The sequence below is a fragment of the Mus caroli genome, chromosome 19 (genome assembly GCF_900094665.2).
Source record: "Mus caroli chromosome 19, CAROLI_EIJ_v1.1, whole genome shotgun sequence".
Taxonomy (NCBI): domain Eukaryota; kingdom Metazoa; phylum Chordata; class Mammalia; order Rodentia; family Muridae; genus Mus; species Mus caroli.
Genome location: NC_034588.1, coordinates 29,409,093 through 29,425,237, shown reverse-complemented (window position 1 = coordinate 29,425,237; position 16,145 = coordinate 29,409,093). Strand labels below are relative to the sequence as shown.

Below are 16,145 nucleotides of genomic sequence, written 5' to 3'. Positions count from 1 at the left end.
GTGGCAGTGCAGGCTGCTCATATCCGTCTGTTCCTCACTACTAGAGTCTCCAGCTCTGCCTCTCTTCACTGTGCTCCATCCATTTTGCTTCTCTTTCTCTTCCATCTCTCCCAAACTGACTTGTTCATCTTAATGGCACCTGGAACTGTGAGTGTCTTCTGACCTGAACCACACGAAGATGGGCATGGGTTGTCTGGGTGTGTTCTGCCACATTCCCTTTTTTGATTTCTTTAAGGGGTTTATTAATTTCCTGTTAATGGACTTCTTTGGGGGGGGGTTGTTGTTGGGTTTTTTTGTTTTTGTTTTTTGTTTTTTGTTTTTTTGAGACAGGGTTTCTCTGTATATCCCTGGCTGTCCTGGATCTCACTTTGTAGCCTTGAACTCAGAAATCCACCTGCCTCTGCCTCCCAAGTGCTGGAATTGAAGGCGTGCGCCACCATCGTCCAGCTGTTAATGGACTTCTATCATGTTCATAGAGATAGCTTTAAGATCTTTTTCTTGTGTTTCAGCTATGTTGGATATTCAGGACCTGCTGTGCTAGGATAGTTGGGCTCTAGTTGAGACAGTTATTAATTGCATTTTTACACTGACATCTAGGCATCTGGATTTGGGGTAATTATAGGTCTCAGTACTGTTTTCTGGATTTGTCTTTGCTGGGTAAATGTTTTATTCCTGGATTATTGTTCTCTTTCTGGATTCAGAATGTGTGGTGGCTCTGTGTCACCAGTTCCCCTGGTCTGCTTGGCTGGTGTGTTCACAGGGAACTTGGGTTAGCAGGGGGTGCCTGCTGGTGTTAGGGGTCTTTCCCTGTCCTTCTCAGTTGCTGTGTTTCCAGTGAATGCCTACTGGTGTTGGAAGCTAGAGTAATGGGATAAGTTTGGGGAAGAAAAGTTGAGGAAGAAGATCTTTGTGATGTGTCGGGGATGGGGTCAGAGAGGAAAGAGAGACAGCAGAAGTTTTCCTGTTACAGAGCTCCCTAGCTGGGAGGTCTGTGTCTTGGGAGCAGAAAGTTCTGGGTCTAGATCATCTCTAGTTAAAAAGAAAAAAAAAAATCAAAGTCCAAATGCACGTGTCATTTGCTGTGTTGCTAGCTAACCATGGCTGTTGATTTTAATGTTGTGTGCTTAAAATGATGTAAGTGTTGAACACTGGCTTTTAAAAGTTCTAAAAATATTTCAGTAGCAGTGTCTTGAGTTTTTAGTGTAAACAAGAACCACCTCTTTATTGTACAGAACTGTCAACTCTAAAGAGAGATGCTTCTCAGAAGAACATACACGTGGGAAATATTCCAGCAAGCACAAAGACAATGTTATTGATTTGGATGCTCCTGTACTGAGTCTTTACAGGGGAGTTATTCCACATACGCTCAATCTCTCTCTCCCTTCCTGTGCCAGATTCCCTGGTGATGAACGGGCATAGAGAGCTATCACATGAATGGCCAGGTAAGATATGGGTTGGATATGTAAATAACCAACTCACAATAGACTAGAAAGTGGGTCCATCATAGATAGAAAGTGGGTCCATCAAGAGAAAACTTGATTCGTTCGCTAAATATTTATGAGTACCCTGTACTTGGCAAGCAGGGTGCTGAGTACATGAAGAGAAACTGCATAGTTAATGCTAACTCCAAGGAAGGTAATTCCAAAGATGGGAGGGAAAAGGCTACCAAGCCAAACCATCATGGCCCAATTAATTAAAGGAAGCCTTCTCATTCCTGCACACAGACTGCCTTTCCCCAAGGTGGGGTTTGAAAGATCAGCATTGGATGTGAGGAAGACAAGGCTTTTATAGCTCAGGGGTAGGGGATTTCCAAAGAGAGGACTTGGTGGGCAGAATAGGTGTGGTTACCGAGCATAAGCATAGCAAGCTAGTCCCTCCTGAAGCAAGGACATGATTGCAAGATGGGCAAAAGAAGGAAGTCACAGGTGGTCATAGAACCTTTTGAAACAAAGGTAGGATGTGAGATGGTTATAAACAACTTAACAACTTCTTGAAACAAAGATATAACTGTCATTCCTGAAACTGGCAGTATAGAACCATATGTAGTTAAAGTTACAGGTGGAGAATAGCCCAACTCTTGAGAAACAAACAGAGGTTTAATGATAAACAGGAATGAACCTAGTTTGTCTTTATTATAAGATGGCTTTGAAGCCTAAGATGGAAGCAGATTCCTTTTTCTGTTAAAATTCTTCTTACTTTCATGGAGCACACTGGGTGGGATAAGACACACACACACACACACACAGAGGAGAGGTGGGGGAATGGGTGACAGTGTTGTGTACCTGTAGTCCCTTGCTTAGGAAAGCCAAGCAGAATCACTTAACCTTGCTAGTTCAATTTGAGCTTGGTCAACATAGATATTTCACCATCTTAAAACAAACAAGAGTGATGGTCTCTTAAAAGTTTAATAGAGCAGGGCTGCCCTAGATCTGAGACTGTGAGGGCTTGTGTGAACAGGGGTTGTTTAAGTTGAGATATGAATGACAGTCTAGGAGCTAGCCATAAAAGGTGAAGCAGCAGACTGAGGAGAGAATTTCTGGTATTCAATGAATGAGGCTACTGGACAAGTATCTGTGTGACATTAGGCTTGTCACTTTTCAGCTGTTAGTGGAAGGACATGGTTACTCCAACAGGCATAACTATGAGTGAGCCTGCCTGCTCTGGAGAAACTCAACATTAGTTTTTTAGTTTATAGTCAACAGTCTATCACAACAAAGAAATGTATACAGGAACATGCTGAAAGAATAACTTCTCAAACTGCCTCTATTCCCTATGGAACATTGTCACTCATTGGCTTTCAATTCTTGCCACAGTCTTTAGATACTTTCTTTAATTACTTAGAATGATTCTTTATACCTTATTCACATGAATTGAAAACAAGTATGTATTTATAGATTCCAAATGTCTATTTTAATGTTTCAGCATTCTTGAAATGTAAATAAGAAAACTTTGGATTTTCATGGAGAGATGTATAAAGAGATACACAGATATATTTACACATCCCTAAATCACAAGTCAGAGAGAAAAGCCAAAAATAACAAAAGCAAAGCATTTTCTGCCCTACCCTGTCACCATCTTTGTTGCTGCTCTGGTGTTATGTGAAGCTGGGAGAGTGAGGCCTAAAAATGAGGCAGGCTGAAGGCTCATGCAATAGCCAAGTTTATTCAGAGCATCAGACAATTTATACTCTGAAGGTTGGGAAGACTCACACGAGTAAGGTGTTCAATCACAAGGACAAGCCACATATGGCAAAAAAACGTTTTTCCATAGAGGCATATGAATAACGACAGCTGAAGTATACCCACTCCTGTCTGCCACATCTGGGAGGAAACATTCCAAGAACAGTTCTGTGTTTTGAAGAGACCGAAGTTATAAGACTCTTGTCTTGTTTTCTTGGACTTTTCTCACAAGCACTGAGAATTCTCACACAACTCCATTCTTATATTCAGTATTCTGACACATTTTAAACTAAAACCACATGTTTTTGCTTGTGGTGAGTTATGGAGTTGGCCTGGTCTGAGAAGGTAGCATGGTCCAGAACCTCATTAGAGAGCATGGCTTCTACTCCTCTAATGGGAATACCCAGGCACAGCCAGGCCAGGCTTTGTCTTCACTTCCTGTTTCCCCCAGAGTTGCCTCTCTAACCTGTTACAAAGATAAAGAACAAAGCAGAGAGACGGGGTGGCTTATTCCATTAGGATTGTACAGGGTTAGGCCAAGGGAAGTCCTCTTGCAGAATACGCATTATAATAGGATTACTTGATCCAAGATCCAAGACAACCCAATCATCCTGGCTTCCTGGTTCTCCAATAACCAATCACGCCTCACTACTCTCAGCCACCACTTGTCCAAGTCTCTCACTGAACCTGCTCCAGCCACCTCTCCTCCCTCTTTTCCCTGAAATCAGACACACTCCTGTCTTGTGGGCTTCATGCTTGCAGGTTCTCTATCTAGAACACTCCATCTTTAAATCTGGGCTGCATACCCCTTTGCCTCCTCTAAGGCTTGACTCCATGCCACTTTTGGAGATCGCACAGTCTTCCCAAGTCCATTTACTACGGCGTACTCCTTTACCACTCACCCACACTTGTCATGCCTAAAGTCCATCTCTTTGAGTGCCCTCTCTCTAGACTACATCTCTGCAAATAGTAGAATGTTGGCCTTTTGTTCCCTGCTGATTCTTCTGGGCCCCTGAAGAGCCTGACACATAATAATCTATACGATAGTCACTGTAAAATTAAGCAACCGGGAAAACCAAGGCTTGGTTTGGTCCTCCCCCTCCACACAGACATTCCCCTCACCACAAAGCACCGCCAACCTATTGTGTCAATCCTTGTGTAGCCTTTCCTGTTCCTGACCACAGAACCTGCTTGGTTGTCACACAGTAATCAGTATCCATACTCCCGCCCCCCCCCCCCCAGAGTCAGACACACATCGTGCAGGGGGCTCCTCAAGGGTCAAAGCTCTTTCTATAGACTTGCCTCCTGTGCTCTGTCCACACTAGGACAGGACAGCAAAGGCCTTTCAGGATTTTCTGTTGTGCTCACTGTTCTTGGTTGTCAACTTATCTACATCCAGAATTAGCTAACAACCCCTCCCCCCTCCCCACCCCTACCCCAAATAGGGCACACCTAGAGACTTTTGCTTAGTTGAAGTGGAAAGATCCACTTTTTTTTTTTTTAAACAAACAAATACTTCTTTCTTGCAGACATTTCAGGCACAGGTATATGGAAGAAGCCGTATTGCAGATTTTATACAGGGTGGATTAAGAGGCAGCTGGCATCTATCTTTCCCCCAACCCCTATGTTCCCCCAATACACAGCAATTTAGAGATCAATCCCACTGGAGCCTGCCATATGCTGTCTAGACGTAAGCTGGTATAACCAGGCAACCTATGGAGTGAGTGTACAGAAATCTTTACTCTCCCCTCACAGTGCCAGATGGCGGGGAGGGGGAGCTTTCAGGTGTGCCTAACTAGTCCTAAGCCCCAAATCCTGGGCTTGGCTCTAGCTTGCAGTTGCTATTTTGACAGCAGTTTTATACTATCCAGAGGTCTCAAGGATGAAAAGCTATATTTGTACTGGCCAAGACCTGTGCCTGGACTAAGAAACAGGGCAGAAACTACCATAATACTTAAGACTTACTGGGATTTGAAGAGTATGGGGTGTGTGGAAAGTAAGGAGATGGTGTGTAAATGCCTTGCACAAGTTTAAGAGGAGAGATAGAGCAAGATTCTTTTCCGCTGATTCCTTCCATAGTGTGGAATTTACACTCCACCCAATGGGGCCTGGCTCTGATATCCCAAACAGACAGTACAGCATCTCTTGCTTTGTTTGGGGAATGTGGGCACCTGAATGCCATTCATTCTGAGTATAGAGCATGCCCCTCCATTGGGGACTTCAACCCAGAGGGTATAGACATGGGAAGTCATATATGCCAAGGCCTTTCTAGCTGCTACAGAGTCACCTACCGTGCTACTAGACCCAAATCTACAGAGCAGAGGCCACAGGAGGTGTCAGACCGAGATGACTGAAGAGCCTCTGGTACAAGAGCAGCTTCAGGCCAGACCTGCTTTCCAAAGACCAACTGGGCTGGAGAGAACTCTGCCCTGGCCAGCAAGCATGAGAGCTTAGTTGGGACTGTCGCTTGAGTGAATTTGCTCCTTGCAGCAGATACTGTCAAGGTGAGGCAGAGATAGAGGGGGCACATGAGTGACATGAGAGACATTGGGCCAGAATGGTTGATGCCCAGCCAAGTACTTAACTAATTAAATCAAATTGTATCATGAGGCATTGAAACATCTGAACAAATCGGTATCTGGGCGGTTGGTGAGGCAGCTGCTTTCTTTTTCACTTCTTTGGGTTACTAGAGCAACTTGTCAATAGATTAACAACAACAACAGAATAAAACAAAACCAAAACCGGACAATCTTTTGCATTACTTAAGTCTTTCCAAGGCATCTGCTGGTACAACACAAACTTCTCCTGTCAGATGCAACTAGTCCAGCATCCAAATATCACACACAACCCCTTGGTCGCTGAAGCCCACTGCAGCCTGCACCCACTCCCACCTTGGCCCTGCTCCTTTGAATATGATATTTGGAGCACCTGGAGGAGTGAGATAGGATCGAGAACAGGAGGGAGGAGGAAACATTGTGTCTGCCCAGGAGGAGGTCAGCTGAAGTTGTGCAGGGCAAGCCTGAAGATGTCCTTGGTGCAAACCCAAGCAGGCATCTTTAATGTTCTTTAATAGAAACATCAGGTAGAAACCTGGGATGGGATCTGTATCAGCCTTAAGCTGCCCTACAACTATGCTGAAGATGCAGCTATCTGATGTAGGCTGATGGTCCTGCACCGGGATACTATCCTGAATATTCTGGAACGGAAGGCTAGATAGCGTCTCCACAATGGCAGCTTTCCCCCAGAACTGCTGTACTTCCCACATAATGCATGATGATGACTCAATGTAAATTGCACGTAGTTGGGTTCTGTCATTATCAAATAACTGACAGTAATGCCGAATAAAGCTGGATTCAATCTGCTCCCATATTGGCTTGTCTCTCATCTTAGAGAGTCACCCACCTCCCTGAGACCCATAGGGCTGGCTAGATGGCGGTAGAGGTGGATGCAGCTGCAACCCAGTGAGGTTGAAAAATCCTCTTCTAATCTATCTAGATTAGATGTGAGAAGACATACCTTTAATCCAGATCTTCTGAGATGGCAAGACCCGCCTCTGATTGGGGCCATGCCTTCTGCTGGAAGCCTATGTAGACATGGAAGAAGGAAGCCTTTGCTCTTTGCCCGCTTGCTCTACCCTCATTATCAAGTCCATTCCTTCACTGGCATTTGAGCCTACTTCTGCAGGATTCCAGCATTTATTGAAGGCCAGCGAAGACATCCAGGCTTGTGGACTGAGCAACTTTTGGATTTTAGGAACTTCCGTTAGTAGGAGCCATTGTTGGATTCACTGGCAACCTTTAAATCATTTCATTTTTAATGGATATTTTATTTATTTACATTTCAAATGTTATCACCTTTCCTGGATTCTCCTCCAGAAACTCCCTATCACATCTCCCCCCCCNCCCCCCCACCCCCGTTCTATGAGGGTGTTCCCCCACCCTCCTACCCACTCCTGCCTCCCAGCCCTGGCATTCACCTACACTGGGGCATTGAGCTTTCACAGGACCAAGGGCCTTCCTTCCCACTGATGCCCAACAAGGCCATCCTCTGCTGCATATGCAGCTGGAGCCATGGGTCCCTTCATGTGTGCTCTTTGGTTGGTGGTTTAGTCCCTGGGAACTCTGGAGGATCTGGTTAGTTGACATTGTTGTTCTTCCTATGGGGTGGCAAACCCCTTCAGATCCTTCGGTCCATTCTCTAACTCCTCCATTGGGGACCCCGTGATCAGTCCAATGTTTGGCTGTGCGCATCTGCCTCTGTATTTGTTAGGCTCTGGCAGAGCCTCTCAGGAGGCAGTTATATCAGGTTCCTGTCTTAGCATCTGCAATAGTGTCTGGGTTGGTGTCTGTATATGGATTGGATCCTCAGGTGGGGCAGTCTCTGGATGGCCTTTCCTTCAGTCTCTGCTTCACACTTTGTCTCCGTATTTGCTCCCATGAGTATTTTGTTCCCTCTTCTAAGAAGGACTGAAGCATCCACACTTTGGTCTTCCTTCTTCTTGAACTTCATATGGTCTGTGAATTGTATCTTAGTTATTCCAAGCTTTTGAACTAATATCCACTTATCAGTGAGTGCATACCATGTGTGTTCTTTTGTGACTGGGTTACCTCACTCGGGATGATACTTTCTAGTTCCATCTATTTGCCTAAGAATTTTATGGTCATTGTTTTTAATAGCTGAGTAATACTCCATTGTGTAAATGTACCACATTTTCTGTATCCATTCCTCTGTTGAAGGACATCTGGGTTCTTTCTAGCATCTGGCTATTATAAATAAGGCTGCTATGAACATAGTGGAGCATGTGTCCTTGTTATATGTTGGACCATCTTTTGGGTATATGCCCAGGAGTGGTATAGCTGGGTCCTCAGGTAGTACCATGTTCAATTTTCTGAGGAATCTCCAGACTGATTCCAGAGTGGTTGTACCAGCTTACAATCCCACCAACAATGGAGGAGTGTTCCTCTTTCTCCACATCCTCNCCAGCATCTGCTGTCACCTGAGTTTTTGATCTTAGCCATTCTGACTGGTGTGAGGTGGAATCTCAGGGTTGTTTTGAGTTGCATTTCCCCGATGATTAAGGATGTTGAACATTTTTTTCTTTAGGTGCTTCTTGGTCATTTGGTATTCCTCAATTGAGAATTCTTTGTCTAGTTCTGTACTCCATTTTTTTGATAGTGTTATTTGGTTCTCAGGAGTCTAACTTCTCGAATTCTTTGTATACATTGGATATTTAGCCCTCTATTAGATGTAGGATTGGTAAAGCTCTTTTTCCAATCTGTTGGTTGCCATTTTGTCCTATTAACATTGTCATTTGCCTTACAGAAGCTTTGCAATTTTACGAGGTCCCATTTGTTGACTCTTGATCTCAAAGCAAAAGCCACTGGTGTTCTGTTCAGGAAAATTCCCCCTGTGCTCATGTGTTCAAGGCTCTTCTCTACTTTCTCTTCTATTGGTTTCAGTGNATCTGGTTTTATGTGGAGGTTCTTGATCCACTTGGACTTGAGCTTTGTACAAGGAGATAAGAATGGTTCAATTTTCATTCTTATACATGCTGATCACCAGTTTGAACCAGCACCATTTGTTGAAAATACTGTCTTTTTTCCACTGGATGGTTTTAGCTCCTTTGTCAAAGATCAAGTGACCATAGGTGTGTGGGTTCATTTCTGGGATTTCAGTTCTAGTCCATTGATCTACCTGCTAGTCACTGTACCAATACCATACAGTTTTTATCACAATTGTTCTATCGTACAGCTTGAGGTCAGGGATGCTGATTTCCCCAGAAGTTCTTTAATTGTTGAGAATAATTTTTTGCTTCTTGACTGCAGTGTGTATGTTTGCATAAAAATTGTCAACTTTCATCACATATCCTATTTTAAGAGCAAATACTTTCAGAATTCATCGACAATGTAAAATAGCAATAAAAAATTATCAAACAATTATTATGTACTTTACATCATAGTATGGTGTGTTCAGAGGAATGGTCTCATATCAGCCTCAGAATGTCTCAGTGAGGTCAATGTTGTGTGGCCCTGCACTCTATAGCAGAAAATTAATCCAACGGAGTTGTTTGATGCTCAGGTTTGTCCTGCTAGCAAGTGGGGGCACTTTTAAGTTTAAACTATACCTGAACATAGGAGAAGCTAAAACCCACTAGGAAAAATATCACTTGCTAATGCCTCAGAATAGCCAAGCTAAGTGGGAACACAATTACCACTGAGCATCCCAAGAGACTCATGTGCCATGCTGCTCTCTGAGAGCATCCTTTACGGTCAATGTTTGTTGATTGACATTATTGTATTAAACATGTGCTTCACTGAGTGACTCTAGTGTCAAAGAAACTCATTTGGCTACTGTGAGGACAAGGTAAATAAAAACATATTCCTCACATTTATATAACCCTTTGAAGTCAAATTTCAGCTAATATGTGTATACAAAATTTGAAATACATAAAACCTAATGAGGGCATTGGGCACCTGCCTTTAATCCCAGCACTAGGGAGGCAGAGGCAGGAGGATCTCAGCAAGTATGAGGCTGGCCTGGCCTGATACTAAATGCCAGGAAGGCCAGGCCTATACAGAGTCACCCAGTCTCAAAAACAAAACAAAACAAAACAAAACAAAACAAAACAAAACAAAACAAAACAAAACAAAACAAAACAAAACAAAACAAAAGATGCCCAAGACTTGGAAGCATGAATCTCAGTTCCAGAAATGAAAGTGATCAGAAGCACATAGATTGTTGAGTACAGCAAAATTTATCAAAGCATTATCTGCATGGTGATGGGGTGGAAACAACAGGCTTGAGAGAAGTCACTAAATGTGTTTGGGTATGTCATTACACATGCATACAGTAGTCAATCATTGTTTTTGATATGTCATTAAATTTGACAAGGTAATCTTTCATAGTGTCCTTAGTTTTTCAATTTTAAGCAGATGTGCTAGTGTCAGACCAGAAAATACACGCTATGCCCTTTAGCATGTGAAATAGTATATAGAACATGGCTTACATATGTTCTAGGTAAAGTAGAGGCAATTAACGGAGGGAACCTAAGCAGCCGGGCAGAAGGCTATGGTGATTATTCCTGGTGGCGAGGTTCCCATGCGCTTTCCTTTCTTTCTTTTATTTATGTGTTTGCACTTTCCAATATTCAGTCATGTTCATATATCATTGTTTTAATAAAAACATTATTGTAAAACAAAAAGAATAAATGTGCCCCTTTTCAGCCACATTACTGAATCATAATGTTAAATGTAGTCTGGCTGACTCCCTGTAATTCATCACCCTGTGTCAGCCAGACCTATCCATAGACTGCTCATTCTATTTCTAAATACTGGAAGGACTCTGGCCCCGCCAGGATTTTCAGATGGAGGCTGAAGCAGAAGGTTGGCTCAGATAGAACAGACGCCAGACTCTCAGTGCTTCACGGTAATAGAAATGACTTGTTCACATTGATTGCTTTGGAGATAGATTCCTAGGATTTGGCTAGTAACATTTCCAAGAAAAATGCATGGATTTCTGATTGATGATCTCAACTCCTTGAAAAACATACTTGGAAGAAGATTTTTTTTTTTTTTTTGAGAATCAAGATAAAAGCATGTTAAGTTTCTGCTCTTGAGGACGATGGGAAGAGATTTTATATGATGGAGAATCTTTTTAAAATAAAGATTAATAATTTTTAGTTGTGTGCCTGCACATGTGGGGTGTGTGTATGTGTGTGTGTGTTGAGTGTGTCTGCTACAGCATGTGTGTGGAGATCAGAGGAGGACTTATCAATAGATAAAATGAAATTATACTCACCAAATGTGTGTGTGTGTGTATACATACACACACACACACACATATGTATATATAGTCAGCCAGCCCTCATATCTGTGGGATTTGCATCCATAGAGTTAATCAACTATAGAGTGAAAAATGTTTTTAATGAAATAATTAGCATACAGAGTGGAAGGTTTTATTATAGCATTTTCAAACTTACTTCATTTTGGTTGGTCCTGCCCTGCTCTTTGCCCCTGCCCTCCACCTGCACTCCTTCCTGCGTCATTATCCCCCTCTCAACTTCTTTTTTCCCCACAGACGACAATTGTGGTGTAGGAGTCAGTCCCCCTACAAACCACTTGAACACCGATCTCAGTCAAACAGGGATGGATTACTGAATGCACACCCCAAGACTGATTGACCAGGGGCAACAGCTCAGGCTCCAGAGTTGAAAGCTGCATGCTGGACATTTTTCCAGGCCAGCTTAGAAAGGCTAACACTACAAAAACCACAATGAGCTCACATGTAGGCGCTAGAAGTGCTGCCTGGTGGTCAGCCCTGACTTAAGCCATTTCAGACATAACAGTTCATACTGACCTTTAATTTGATGGGTCCTGAGTAAAGTTTATGGCTGTGCAATTTCTTAAGATTAGCAAACCTCGTAACATATAGAACATAGCAGGGTATATGGTCAGCATGACCCTGCTCTGAGTCAAGTTATTTTTCTGTGTCGATGACTGACAGGCATATTACAGCAACAGTATGAAATAGCTGGCAGCATGGAACAACATGGCGGCAGCAATGCTGGGGGTGTGTGTATGTGTCAGATCCAATATGATTTTACTCCTTTTCCTTTCATTGAAAACAGGTTTCTGCCCCCCTCACATAATATATGCTGATTTCGGTTTCCCTTCCTTCTACTCCTCCCAGTTCCTGCCCACCTCCCCTCCCATCCAGATCAGCTCCCTTTCTGTCTCTCATTAGAAAACAAATAGGCTTCTAAAGGATAATAATATAATTAGATAAAACAGAAGCTAACACAGTGGAATCGGACAAGATAAACAAATAGAAGAAAAAGTGCCCAACAGAAGGCACAAGAAACAGACATAGATGCAGAGATCCACTTATTGGCACACTCTGAAATGCCATAAAAACATTAAGCTGGAAGCCATAATAAATACACAAAGGGAAAAAGGGGAAAAAAAGGGAAAGGAAATATGCATAAATAAATATAAATAAAATAAAAATAATAAGATTAGTCTTTTTTTTTAGAAACAGAAAAGCCTGACAAGATGTTGACATTGTAAGACAAGGAGCCTCCAAAGACACCCTTGAGTTCATTTTCTGTTGGCCATCTACTGCTGGGCGTGGAGCCACCTGAGGTGGAAGATTGTGGTTGTATCATGTGATGCAACCTCACAAGGGATTTTACTGAGGAAAACCCATGGGAGGGCACGTGATTTTGGAGAGAGTATAAATAGGACTCAACGGACAATGATGGGGCACTTGCATAGGTAGCCTTGCAATGCTTCATTGATCTTGTGTCTCTGTCTTCACTGATCTTCACTGTGTTGAGAGAGGCACAGTAGAGAACGTCTCCTGGCATCTCGGCGGGTCCTGGTTGCTCTTTGTGACTCATGCCAATTGCATGGAGGTCTGGCTGTTTCTGCTAGATTATACACCACCGCTAATTCATTTGGTATCCTGACACTACTGAACTGGACTGCTGGTATTGAAATCCCTCCAAAGAATTGCGTCTAAGCAGGTCCACATGGCCTTGTTCCATTTATTATCTTTTCTCCCCTACCTTTGGATGGTGGGGAGGGGTGTGTGAAGCATTTGAGAACTCTTACTAAAAGTAGGTTTTTTTAAAAATCTAAGCCTATACCTACCCTTAAGAGTAGTTTGTTGGGCTGGAGAGATGGTTCAGTGGTTAAGAGCACCGACTGCTCTTCCGAAGGTCCTGAGTTCAAATCCCAGCAACCACATGGTGGCTCACAACCACCCATAATGAGATCTGAAGCCCTTTCCTGGTGCATCTGAAGACAGCTACAGTGTACTCACATATAATAAAGTAAAATAAATAAATCTTTAAAAAAAAGAGTAGTTTGTTTCCCCAGTGAGACTCCCTTGGAGGAAATTAAATTTTCATTTGCAAGTGGTCCACAGTTGGAGATAGCTTTTGGCTAGGGATGGGGGATGTGTTCACTTCCCCTCTGAGCTCTAGGGCCTCATCTGGTGTAGACCCATGCAAGCCCAGTGAGTGCTGCCTAAGTTCATGTGTGCATCTACCATAACAAGGCCTTCATACTTTGGTGTCCTCCTTTCCTGGTTCTTACACCCTTGTCTGCCTCTTCTGCAAGGTTCTCTACGCCATAAGGGAAGGGAGCTTTGATGGAAGCAGCCCGATTTAGGGCTGAGAGTTCCAAGATCTCTCACTCTCTGCATGTTGTCTGGCTGTGGGTCTCTGTGTTTGTTCCCATCTGCTGCAGAGGAAGCATCTCTGATGATGGCTGAGCAAGGCACTGATCTGTTTCCCTGGCTGAGGCACCCTCCTCAACTCCCTTGTGTTTCATCTTTTCCATTTGTCTCCCCACCACAACTACCCCAGACCTCTTTTTCCCTTCTTGTAGTTCCCATTCTGGCATTAGGACTTAATGCTCACCTTAATAAGCATGTAAGGTACAGTTTACATGAAGAGAGAACGTGCTGTATCGATCTCCCCAAGACACGGATCCTTCATGTCACGTAATTCCAGATTCATCCATTTCCTGCAAATGTTTCCAACTTCATTTTTCTTTATTGCTGAATTAAACTCCACTGCACACATGCACCGGGTTTTCATGAACTCACTAAGGTGTCTTGAACACCCCGGCTAATTCTTTTTCCTCACTGTTGTAATTAGCACAATAGTGATGTGCAAGGATCTGTTTACAAAGACATAAGAACAGAAACATCAGATGAGCCAGCTCTACCAGGCCAAAGGGTTGTAGGGTTTTTCTGTTTTAGGCTCTTGAAGAGCCTCTATGCTGAACTGCATGACGGCTGGACTGCTTTGCCCTCCTCCCAGCAGTGAATAATGGATCTTCTCCCCTTCTTGTTCTTGCCAGCATTATCATTTGTTTTCATTTTTAAAATTTATTTATTTTTATGTATATGGCACACTGTAGCTGTACAGATGGTTGTGAGCCTTCATGTGATTGTTGAGAATTGATTTTTTTAGGACTTCTGTTCACTCTGGTTGGTCCTGCTCTCTCTAGTCAACTCCCCTTGCTCAGTCCGTGCTTGCTCCAGCCCAAAGATTTATTTATTATTATACATAAGTGCGCTGTGGCTGTCTTCAGATGCACAAGAAGAGGGCATCAGATCTCATTACAGATGGTTTTGAGTCACCATGTGGTTGCTGGGATTTGAACTCAGGACCTTCGGAAGAGCAGTCAGTGCTCCTACCCGCTGAGCCATCTCGCCAGCCCCATCATTTGTTTTCTTTATGAGAGCCATTCCAATTGGCTTAAGAAGGAAGCTTGGGGTAGTTTTAATTTACATGTTTCTGATGGATAAGGATGCTGAACAGTTTTAGAGATATTTATTAGCCATTATTAGTTCTTTTGAGAACTACTTATTCAGTTTGTTGGTCCATTTATTGACTTGTGACCTTTTTGTCTGTCTGGTGTTTGGTTTTTGCAGCTTCTGATATAGTCTAGCTATTGCTCTATCATCTGATGGACACCTGACAAACATTTTCTTTTGATTTTGTAGGCTATCCATTTCCCCTGCTGGTGGTTTCTCGTCTAACTAAATTTTGCTTGAAGTCTATTTTATCAGACAGCAATAAATGCTGTACCAGTTTCCACTTGCTTTGCAGGTGAGTTATAATCTGTGAGTCTCACTTGTCATATGTCTTTGCTAGTTATGTGGATTTTTTTTTCTTTTAAAGTACAACAAGTATGTTGGGTCTTACTTTATTTTTCTTTTCATAATATTTTATTGATTATTTGGGAAATTTACATAATGAACTGTGATCACATTCATTTCTCAACCCTCCCAGGTCTACTATCTCCCATTACTTGTGATCTCTCCCACCCCCTCAACAACAAAAGCAAGTCCAATTTGTGTTGCTCATAGACTCATTGGTGCATACTCAAACTCCCAATAGCCTGCCCTCACCCCTGTCCGAAGCCATCAATTGTAGAGAGTATCCTTAACACAAATTTTAAGAGTTCTCTTTGATGGCTTTCCATCTAGGCTGTTACTTTTGGGAGCTGGGGGTGGGAATAGGAGTTATCACAGAAACCTTCTATGGCCCTGTTTCTCTGCTGTGAATCTGCAATCATCAATATCAGCACAAAGCAGTAACTTTCTTGCCCTTTACAGTCAGTGGGAGCATGGGTCATTGACTTCCACGTGGCCTCTGGCGTCAACATATGCCACGAACCTCAGTATGGTCTCTGGTGGCAGTATAGACCACGGACATCAACACAGCCCCTAGCTACAGTAGGACCATGGGCCCAGACATGCCCCTCGGTGGCAGCATGGACCGTGAACATCAATATGGCTTCAAGCAGACCATGGATTCTGTATGGTCTTTGTTGGTAACACGGGCGACAGACATCAACACATTACCTAGCTATAGTGGGACTACAGTAACATGGCCCACACACATCAAAATGGCCTTAGGCGGTGGCATAGACCACGAACATCACTGTGGCCTTTGGTGGTAACTCGGGCCATGGGCCGCAACACAGCGCCGGGCTGCTGTAGGACCTGGGACATCTATGTGAACTTCAGTGCAGCTCAGGCAGCAGACCATAGACACGAAAGGGGCCTCCAGGGGCAGCACAGGCTATGGGGGTCTTTCTAGGAGTTCTAATCTAGAAAATGAACCATTCTTCATCTTGGAGAGACATCCAGTTGTTGCTCAGAACCAGGGCGATCCTGAAGCTAGATAAGTGTTGGGGGAGAGGGGGAGGGGGAGAAGTACAAGCCCCAGGCTGCTGCACCCTGTCCCGTGAGTTCCACTCAGCAATGACATGCGTCCCACCCACCAAAGCTTTATCTCACACCTGTCACTATCACCACCTTCTTGTCTCAGCTCCGCCTCTCTCCATTACACACTGCTCCATTCCTCTAGCTTTCCCACACTGGAAACTGCAGTGTGTCACGTAGTGTGTGTGTGTGTGTGTGTGTGTGTGTGTGTGTGAGAGAGAG

General features: G+C 43.4%; 1 pseudogene; it reads right to left on the bottom strand.

Moving 5' to 3' along the window:
• Window positions 1-6,173: 6,173 nt before the first annotated feature.
• Window positions 6,174-6,564, bottom strand: LOC110286019 (annotated as a pseudogene).
• Between the last annotated feature and the right edge of the window lie 9,581 nt (window positions 6,565-16,145).